Source organism: Palaemon carinicauda, chromosome 23, assembly GCF_036898095.1.
Source record: "Palaemon carinicauda isolate YSFRI2023 chromosome 23, ASM3689809v2, whole genome shotgun sequence".
Classification (NCBI taxonomy): Eukaryota; Metazoa; Arthropoda; class Malacostraca; order Decapoda; family Palaemonidae; genus Palaemon; species Palaemon carinicauda.
Genome location: NC_090747.1, coordinates 65,338,465 through 65,349,902, shown reverse-complemented (window position 1 = coordinate 65,349,902; position 11,438 = coordinate 65,338,465). Strand labels below are relative to the sequence as shown.

The following is an 11,438-nucleotide window of genomic DNA, read 5'->3' as shown; positions in this document are numbered from 1 at the left end:
TAACTGCTATAGACTTTAGTAAAGCATTTGACTCTGTAAAAAGGGAGGTATTAATAGAAGTTTTAAAAGAATATAGAATGAATACCAAAATCATAAGTGCAATTGCAAATATTTATCAAGGAGATACTATGGGCATAGACTTAGGAGAAGGTATAGAACAAGAAATGGAAATTACGAGTTGAATAAAATAGGGTTTCACAGGACCAACTTCACTTTTTAATCTAATTACGTATATTATCATGACGAAAATAGAAGAAGAAGGAAACGGTTTCAGAAATCAATTAATAAAGATAGAATATTTTTTTTTTTTTTTTTTTTTTGCAGATGATGCCTTAATAATTGCAGAGGATATACATAATGCAAAGCGTAACGTCCAGGTATTAGTAGAAACTGGTAAAAAATGTGGGTTATAAATTAATAAAAGAATAATATTATGATTTACAAAATGAAAGAAAAGTCAGGTAACATAGAGGGAATCAAAGTAGTAGAAAATTTAACATATTTAGGAATAAAGCTAGATAATAATAGGAATATATTTAAAACTCAGAAAAGGGTAATGATAGAAAAAGCACAAAAATTAGCCAATTTAACATAATCACTTATAAAGAAAAATTTTAATAAATTAATAATAGGAAAAACGTTCTGGAAAAGTATTGCTTTACCATCTATTTTGTATGGAACTAGTATTATAATTCTAACAGAAACTGAAATAGAAAAACTTCAAAGAATAGAGAATGGGGTATACAGGAAGAGTTTAGGTGCCTCTAAAAGCACAGCTAATGCTACTCTAAGAGGGGAGATATGTGCATCTTCTATTAAAGCAAGGGTGATGGATGGGAAGGTATAGTACTTAAATCGTACCCTGAATGGAAAGAAGGAAATACTGAAAGCAATGATCTTGGATATTCAAGAAAAAGAAGGGAGATGGTGGAAGCAACCTGCAAAGTACTTAGAAGAATTAAATATAGACATAAGACAGATAAGAAGAATGAACAAGACAGAAATAAAATCGGAAACCAGAAAATGCGATACTGAAAAAGTGGAAAGAAGAAATAGAAAGTAAAGTGAGCTTAGAAATATATAGAACGTGGAAGAAAGAAATTAAAGAAGAGTTACTTTATGACAATACATTTGCTTCAGTGATATTTTTTAGAGCAAGAACTATTACATTAAAACTAGATATTGTAAATAGACACAATGAGGGGAATTCAAACTGTAATTTTTGTGAAAATGAGAAGGAAGATTTGATACATTTTTGTTGTTGTTGTTTTGCCAGGAATAGGGAAAAGAAAGGAATGAAATAATTAAGCTACAACACCCATAAGAGGAAGACCTAAAGAAAATAGTAGGATTTTTTTATTTAGTGAAACAAATATAGAAGAGAAAAAAGAAGTATTAAACCTGATGTGGAGGAAAAGACAAAACAGTATAAGAAGATAGACTTTGGAGGCGCCGTTGCAAAGGCTATGCTTCACCCCAGAACGAGAACCAGAAACATTTGTCACTTCTGTGTTATTTAAGTTCCCACTTGAAAGTCAACTCTGAAATTTGAAGGTGTTGACTCATAAACAATTTATTAATTGTGTGACTACGGATGTTTGAAGTCTAAACCTGTGCTGTGATAATTAGATCATCGTGGAACTGGGTGCCGGCGACTGGAAAATGAACTGTCGCTAATTGTACGGCCTTTGCACAACACATTAGCCACAAACAAATACTTAAGGAGCATGTAAGTTGCAGAAAGAGTAATTTACACGTCTTTATTACATTTACTATTAGTTTTACTTGCAGTACAGCTTCTCGAGCAATTTGTAGTTGTTTGGGACAGACCGGGTGTAAACCCACATTTCAGGAGGGGGTTCAGTTTTAGAGTAGCGTAATATTATGAAGGACATTGAAACTCGCATAATTAAACAGATCTTTGCAAATACACTATTTTGAATACCATATGCTACGGGTGGAGACCTCTAATAACGAAGTTACAGATTATGATATAAAATACTGGTTTTGCTCCTTTTCCCTCCATTGCATATCATAGGAGTCGTCTTCACCCAGCAGTTCTGGGGTATTATTGTACTGTATTACAGGGCAATGTAACCTAGGGAAAAATACTTTTTTCTATAGAAAAAATTCCGCTCTTAGAAAATGACACTCGTTCCTGTCGCAAATGAATAGTTTCAGAAATATACCATATGGTTTTATTGTAGTGTATTACAGGGCAATGTAACCTAAGAAAACAAATACTTTTTCTTATAGAAAAAATTACGCTCTCTTCGAAAATGACATTCGTTCCCGTCGCAAATGATTAGTTTCAGGAATATATATACATCTATATCCTACGATAATGGGGGACCCCCAGTGGGAACTTGGGGTGTTGGGTGGGGAAAACATGCTGGGGAAACGATATATAATCGTAAAACAAGCCTTTTCTTCTCTATACATTACCTTCTTGAATGTATTATAATCGGAGGAAAATACAAAACAGTATATCTGGATAAACTTTGGAGGCGCCGTTGCATGGATTATTTCATGAAAAAATACAGTAACCAGTGCTGCCAATGTCTGATGTAGATCAAATGTTAGCATTCCATGCTAACATTAGCACCCGTACGTACGTACGTTCGTGCATACCAGTTTTCGACCTGCGCAAATATCACTCCCCCTGCGCAGAAGCTTTTCCCCCTCCAATTACTTGTTTTATTATCGTATACCTTTTAAAATCATCTCATTTTATATTCACATTCAATATTATTTATCATACATTCCATTTTATCTTCCTATATTGGGTTTATTTCTTTTGTTATTTCCTTTTGACTCCCCGGTTTCACATAAATACTTGCTCTGGACTAGTTTCCCTATCCAGTTCATTCGTGGTAAAATCATCTCATTTTTTATTCCCATTCAATATTATTTATCATACATTCCATTTTATCTTACTATATTGTTTTTATTTCTTTTGTTATTTCCTTTTCACTCCCCGGTTTCACGTACATACTTTCTCTGGACTAGTTTCCCTATTTACTTCATTCATGTTTACCCTCTAGACTCCGTTGTTTTTCCCTTAACCAATCACGAACCGATACGTATTCAAAGTTTACATATGGGGGTTGTCAACTGGTATTTCCCTACCCCCCTTCTTTTATCTCTTTGAGTGGTCTGTTCATACCCCTTCCACCAAATCCTTTTCCCTTGTAACCTTTGTCCTAATAAGGTGTCCGTCATTTCAAGTGAGATTTATTTTTACGTATTTTGCGATGGAGGAAGTTATACAGTAGAAACTTTTAACGGCTGCAGTATTCCGTACCTAAAAGCATTTGCTAAATTCCATGGTGGTTTTTATGATTCTTCAACCAATGTTGATATCCTGAAATCACACAACGTAATTCCTCAACTCTTACAGTGCCCCAAGTGCCGTTCTTTTTTATCTTACAGGAAAGTCATTCACGTGTTTTATTGTAATAACGAATCCAACATACGTAAAACCAAAAAGAAACGTCGTTGTGGTTATAGCGTTACTTCTTATAAAGGTACATTTTTGGGAAAAAGTCGTCTACCCCATGGAAGATAATATTATTTGCAAACCACTTTTTACATTAACATTGGCCCCACAACCATCCTCATCCTAGTCATAGGAGTTAAGCCGTCAATCTCACCCTCCCGTGACCCGCAAGTTTCGACGTCTTTTTCATAAAGTTAAGTCATTCCTCAATAGTCATTATATGTGTTTCGTGACTGGGGAACTCCTCGGTTAGGTTAGGTGGGTTTGTTAGGTTCTGTGCCCTTTTTGTACTTTTTATATATTGTGTAACACTTATATGGAAAAATTATTTAAGATACGTATGGAAATATCTATCATTACTATCGCTAGTAATGTCACCGTACCGTTGGTAACTCTGTGTACCATACGTCAACGTTGGTAACACTGTGTATCATTGGTAACGTTGCTAATGTAATCGTTTGCAGTATATTCGTAAGGGAAGTGACACCGTTGAACAAGTGCTTATATTTAATTATTTTAACACAACATATATGACAACAGTAATTATATTTAACCATTTCAACAGTAAATATATGTTTTCCTGTAGGAAATAACGTGATTAACCGGTTTTCACCTTCATTTCATCCGTAATAACAGCATTCAATTCGGCAACTTAAAGTTAGCCGAATTGGTTGATCTGTTTGTTTGCGGTTGAAATGAAGGTCTAATTCGGTTAAATCACGTTATTTACTATAGGAAAACATATATTTTCTGTTCGAAATCATACCCTGTAATACAATACAAATTTACCGAAAAAATACGGTAATATTGAGCGGCGCAATCTAACATTAGCAATGTTAGCATAACATGCTAACGTTAGCAGTGTTTTTCATTTATTTTTTGTCATTTTACGGTTTGGTTGTAGTCGCTCTCGTTCGTTCGTTTGTTTGTACATAGTAGGTTTCGACCTTCTGCGCATAATCTCCTCCCCCCTGCGCATAGAGTCCACCTCCACTAATAGGATTTTTTCTTCTCTACCCACCAAATTTAGATATTCGACTTCACCCGCTTTGATCCAGTAGGATTATACCAATCCTTTTATGTAATACCCTTGTATACATATTACGTTTGACCCCAGTATTACTCGTTTTATTACCCGATACCTTATAAAATCACCCCATTTTATATGCCCATTAAATATTATTTATCATACATTCCATTTTATATTGCTGTATTACTTTATACATTTTGTTATTACCTTTTCAAGCCCTGATTTCACATAAATACTTGCTCTGGACAAGTTTTCCATTCTAGTTCATTCATGTTTACTCTCTAGACTCCGTTGTTTTTCCGTTAACCAATCACGGTGCACGGTGGGTGGGGGTTAATATTTCCCTACCCCCTCCCTTTATCTCTTCAAGTGGTCTTTTCATACCCCTCCAACAAATCCTTTTCCGTGGAAACCTTTGTCCTAGTCAGGTCTTTGTTATTTCAAGTGAAGTGTTTTTCGTATTTTGCGATGGAGGAAGTTATTGAAACTTGTAACGGCTGCAGTATTCCATACTTAAAAGCATTTGCTAAATTTCATGGTGATTTTTTTGCTACGTCATCCAGTGTTGATATTTTCCTTAAATCACATAATGTAATACCTCAACGTTTACAGTGTCTTAAGTCCACGTCCCAGGCATAGGAGTTAAGACGTCACAGGCTCAACACCCCCGTGACCCACAAGTTTCTACGTCTGGGTCATAAAAGTAAGTCGTTCATTTCTTTAATTTTAATGTTTTTAGAGTGCACAGCTCATCATTATCTCTTGCCAGTACAAGTTTGTGATCTGGGAAGGGGGTCCGGGGGCCTGCCTCTGGCTAAGGGTTGTGACCTGGAAACTTCTAGGTTAGGTTAGGTGGGTTTGTTAGGTTCTGTACCCTTTTGTACCTTTTTATATATTGTGTAAAGGGTATATGGAAAAATGTTTTAAAATACACATGCTAATATTATCATAGCATTGCTAACGTTAGCAATGGCATCGTAACGTTGGTAACGTTGCGTAACATTGCTATTGTTAGCGTTCTCAGTACATACGTTCTTGATAAGTGAAGTGACACGGAATTTGAAAAAATCATTATATTTAAAAATTTTAACAGAAAATGTATAAGAAGAGACAAAATATCTAAACATTTTAACAGAAAATATATGTTTTCCTGTAGAAAATAACGTGATTTAACCGGTTTTCACCTTCATATCTGTCGTAATAACAGCAACCAGTTCGGCTACTTGAAATTAGTCGTACTAGTTGTGCTGTTTGTTTGCAGTTGAAGTGAAGGTCAAATTCGGTTAAATCACGTTATTTACTACAGGAAACCATATATTTTCTGTTCGGAATGAGAATCTGTAATACAATAAAACTTTACCAAATCTGGTAGGTGATGCTTTTGTCGTAAGTTACTTGTACTAACAGTATAAAGGACCCAACGTTTTGTATTTTAAACTTCCTATTTGTTTTTAATATTGAAATATTTTATATAATCTAAGATCTTTTTTGAGCTCAGGCCATGTCGTCCTGATGGAAGGTTCCTTTAGTAGCTTCCTAAGGGAATATTTGACTATAGTGGATATTCCCAGAGAATTAAACTAAAGGTTTCCAGAATTCTAACTTCTGGCGTGAGTACCCTCAAAGTTGTCCTTTAGGATATCACATAATAACAGGGGACGTATTCTTGACACGCCACATAGCTATCTGACGTCATATTCGTCGCCATCTTGCTGACGTCATCTCTGCCCGCCAACTCCATTCCTTTCGTAGTAGCGTCTTGACTAGGTGTTGTTTTCCCAGTTTCTCACTACTGTATTTACGCAGCCATGTCACAATCTTCAGCCTCTTCTGTCTCTGGAAAGTTGAGTATTCACTTCTTATACTGTACTGTATAAATTAGCTCTGTCCATAGAGTAACGTTTTTCTCTCAAAATAAACTGTGCTTTGTGGCAGAGCTATTGCCTAACCGGACGCGTCGCCGACGCTGTCGTTCGCTTCGCATGCTTTATTTAGTTAGCCAGAGCGACTGTCCCAGTTCTTAACTAATTATCAGTATTAGTTATTTAGTCTTCATTGCTAAGAATTAGTTATATTATGCCGTTAGTATTCTTTAGTTTCGGCGAATGTAGGTAGCCGATCTTGCGATGTTAGGCATGCTAGCCTAGGCCCTTTAGTTTACTTTCATGCATGATATAATATGTGTTCCTAGTGTTATCCTATTTAAATGAAGATATTAGGCAATTATCATATAAGATTCGCTGATTGCACATGGGTATTTTTCTCCTTTTAGAGAGTATACAAGGGGTTTCGATGAGTCAGGTAGTCGATTCCCCTGCTCCTAGCCTAGTAGCCTAGGGGCTTTAGTATACTTTCCCACATCCCCGGTTACCTTTATGTATAAGGTAATCTCTCCTCCCTCTGAGGTAGCCTAGGCTGCATCCTAGCCCTCCTTGCCCTGAATTGTGATTCTGGTAAGGTTAGGCTAGGGTTTTCTTCCCCGTCCCAAAGCCATTGTGCATGAGCTTTGCGTTCGGGTCAGAACCTCAGAGTAACTGTCGTGTGCCTCCAGCTACCCCAATAAGGTGAATGAACTCTCCTGTTGGACCCTGTTGGCTGGCATAGGGGGCTCTGCCCCCCCAAGACCACTCCTGGAGGGGTTATGAGACCCCTCCTCCCTATGGCCTAGCGACTTGTCCTGCGCTTGCCAGCTCTGGGCTGGGAGATATGATTTTACCTAGCCTAGGTTAGGCAGGCTTAGCGATTCTGTTTCTTTATAGTTTAGGACGGCCTGATGATGCCGGTCCCTTACTGTACTAAACCACCCTAGGCTGGAGAATGTACTCTCCTTATACCTGGGGCGGTGCCGGTGCTGAAACAGAGTCCCCTGTTAGAGTGCTGGGGAACGCTTACGCCAACTCCTTGCACTTCTTACACAGGACCCTATTCCCTCCCCCTCTGTCCTTTGGTGATGGCCTAGCCATCACACCCCTGTCCGCTGTCCTACATCTCATCGAGTGCCGATGAGTTGTAGGGTCGGCCTGGTCTTTCGCCTGCTGGGCTGAGGCGTTCAGCTTCCCCCGCACAGTGTTGCTCTGGGATAGCCTGGCGGCAGGTCTAGCTGCTGGCGAGAGACCTTCTTGCTTTTTAGAGTGTTCTTCGGTCCTCCCTTGGACCGCCACCCGCAGCCCTAGCCGACTGATACCGGTAGAGCTGCGGTTGGATGGAAGCCTAATCATGATATGTTCTCCCCTCACATTTGAACCCTCCTTTCCGAGGAAGGCGAGGTTAGGGTAGCGAAGCTGTCGCCCTCCCCTCTCCTTCACTCACTGTTTTCTCTCTCTCTCTAGACTAGTGCTGTTACTACGCGGCCCACTGTCACACCAACTCTGCCGGCAACAGTCGGCAGTGTAGCCTAGGTCACCACCCAGTCACAAAGTATAATGACAGGGTAGGTGTCTTCAGCCGGTTGCCCGCCGGCGACCAGTGTCGGTGGCCCGCTGGCAATTTATGCAGTTTCTCCTTTACCCTGCCACATATGAAGATGGCTGGGGCCGGTTGCCCTCTGCCGGCGATCCGCCAGTGGCCGGTGAAACTCCGGCAGTCCGGCGGGCCGCTGGCTCCACATATATTTACAGTATTGTGACAGTGGACTGTCCTCTTGCACTAGCCCTACCGTCAGTACGCCGGCAATGTCCGTTGTATGGCTGTATACAGTAGCCAGTACATCTGTGGTATAGTACATACCGTAGACAAAAAACTATGGTGTATAGTTATGCAATAGATAAATTTCTAGCATACTCTATGCATCCATGCACAGTCCCTTGCTGGGACCTACCTGAATTGGGGATTAATATCCTCCCCTTTTCTTTACGCTGATTGTTCATTGGCTCCTCCTCATTCCACTATTGATTCCTCGGAAGCGGTGCTGCTTACACTACTCTACCCCTATGGGCTAGATTCTTCCTTTGGGCCTCCCTCAATGGGTGCCATAGAATTAATATTGGAGAAGGGTCACAGCAACTGGCTGGGCGGGATTTACAAGTATGTGTCTTTCCTAATTCATTTCTAGCTTACCTATCCTAAGCTTACACTTGGAAAGGAATCTTATATTATAATTAAGATTAAATTAAGATTAATCTAAGATTACTCTAAGTCTGACATGATCGACTTCCACATACTCATGTACCTTTCTTTACAGGAGGAGTACATCCGGTGTGAGAACGCCTTCTGCAGCGTTCGGCGCCGGGATTTCTACGGCCATCTGGCGTGCCGAACGCACGCCAGCTGCTCTGTCACCCAGGGATCTCTGAGGTACTGGGACCCGCAGGTATGCACCACGTGCAAGGACCCTAGCCTAACCTTACCAGAATCACAATTCAGGGCAAAGAGGGCTAGGGTACCTCAGAGGGAGGAGAGATTACCTTATACAAAAAGGTAACCGGGGATATGCTGAAGTATACTAAAGCCCCTAGGCTACTAGGCTAGGAGCAGGGGAATTGACTACCTGATTCATCAAAACCCCTAGTATACCCTCTAAAAGGAGGAAAAACCCATGTGCAATCATTGAATCTTATATGTATAATTGCCTAATATCTTCATTTAATTAGGATAACACTAGGAACACACATTATATCATGCATGAAAGTAAACTAAAGCGCCTAGGCTAGCATGCCTAGCATCAGAAAATCGGCTACCTACATTCGCGGAAACTAAAGAATCCTAACGGCATAATATAACTAATTCCTAGCAATGAAGACTAAATAACTAATACTGATAATTAGTTAAGAAACCGGGACAGTCGTTCTGGCTAACTAAATAAAGCATGTGATGTGAACGACAGCGTCGGCGACGCTTCTGGTTAGGCAATAGCTCCGCCACAAAACACAGTTTATTTTGAGAGAAAAACGTTACTTTACGGCCAGAGCTAATTTATACAGTATAAGAAGTGAATACTCAACTTTCCAGAGACAGAAGAGGCTGAAGATTGCGACATGGCTGCAGTAAATAGCGACAAAACAGGGAAACACCACCTGGTCAAAGACGCTACTACGAAAGGAATGGAGTTGGCGGGCGGGGATGACGTCAGCAAGATGGCCGACGCATATGACGTCATCCGAGTGCCCATAACAGTAACGGAGGAGGAGAACTTTGTAACGGCTCCTCCTATATCTTGCCAATGATTCCCCCCTCGAAGCGTAAACGCTATGTGGGATGCAGATAGCTATGTGGCGTGTCAAGAATACGTCCCGTTATTATGCGATATCTTAAAGGACAACCTTAAGGGTACTCGAGCCAGAAGTTAGAATTCTGGAAACCTTTAGTTTAATTCTCTGGGAATATCCACTGTAGTCATACAGTGAACCCTCGCTACTTCGCGGTTCGACCATCGCGGATTCACCACTTCGCGGATTTTTCCATAACCCATATATATACAGTAATATATATATATATATATATATATATATATATATATATATATATATATATATATATATATATGTATGCATGTATTTATGTATATATGTAGGTATGTATATGTGTATACATATAAATATATATATATACACACACACACACACACACATATATATATATATATATATATATATATATATATATATATATATATACTGTATATATATATATATATATATATATATATATATATATATATATATATATATATATATATCTAAAGTAGGAAGATGTGATGTAGTTCTAAGGGAAAAGTATGGGAAATATGTCTGGGTAATAAGCAAAGCTCTACCTCCAGTTTGTTTCTACATTATGATCAGAGATAAATGTAAACAAAACATTGGTTGCCATTTTTTATCGTGCTTTTTAGCATGTTTAGGAAATGCATGATATAAAATCACCTTTAATATTTGTGCCTGTTTTAGTTTAGGGTACTGTAGTACATGCATTAAGTGTTCTGTACATTAAAGGGTAGTTTGTTAACAGTACTACGTACAAGGGAAGGTTTTAAAAGTCTGAATATACATGTTGAATAAATAGGTAAATATGGTGTCACTACTTCGCGGATTTTCACCTATCGCGGCCGCGACTGGAACCTATCTACCGCGATAAACGAGGGTTCACTGTATATACCCTTAGGAAGCTACTAAAGGAAAACCTTCCATCAGGACGACATGGCTATCACCCAAAAATAGATTTTTCACTTCGCTCAAAATCCGTTATTTACAGTATATATATATATATATATATATATATATATATATATATATATATATTTTATATATATATAGCCTATATATATACATATATATATATATGTATATATATATATATATATATATATATATATAGAATATATATATATATATATAATATATATATATATATATATATATATATATATATATATATATATATATATATATCTATATATTTATATATATATCTATCTATATATATACTGTATATATATATATACTGTATATATATATCTATCTATATATATACTGTATATATATATCTATATATATATATATCTATATATATATATATATATATATATATATATATATATAATAAATATATTGTATATATATTAAATTAGATATATATATATGTATATATATATATATATATATATATATGTATATATATATATATATATATATATATATATATATATATATATATATATATATATATATATATATATTGAGGTAGGTCGTTGCTCCTGGCGAGCTTCAAAGATAAAATAAAAAGGAGGATGAATAGTCTGGACAACATCTTTCAATTTATTGGTGCCGACGTTTCAGGACTCATCCCATTATCAAGGCTAAAATGGACATATAAAACATTATAAGCAAAACTCAGTAAAAATATATAAAATCCAAATAAAGACAGTCAAAATTAAAATTAAAATTATAAACACAGTTACAAGTAAAATATGGAGAT

The 11,438-nt window shown here is 37.3% G+C and overlaps 1 long non-coding RNA gene across 1 annotated transcript in view; it reads left to right on the top strand.

The window, feature by feature from the left end:
• Positions 1–1,465: 1,465 nt before the first annotated feature.
• The window catches only part of LOC137616954 (uncharacterized), a 272,643-nt gene continuing 262,670 nt past the window's right edge, over positions 1,466–11,438 (top strand). The window contains exon 1 of the long non-coding RNA XR_011039527.1: positions 1,466–1,729. This is a non-coding gene — a long non-coding RNA (uncharacterized lncRNA). The remainder of the gene's footprint in view (positions 1,730–11,438) is intronic.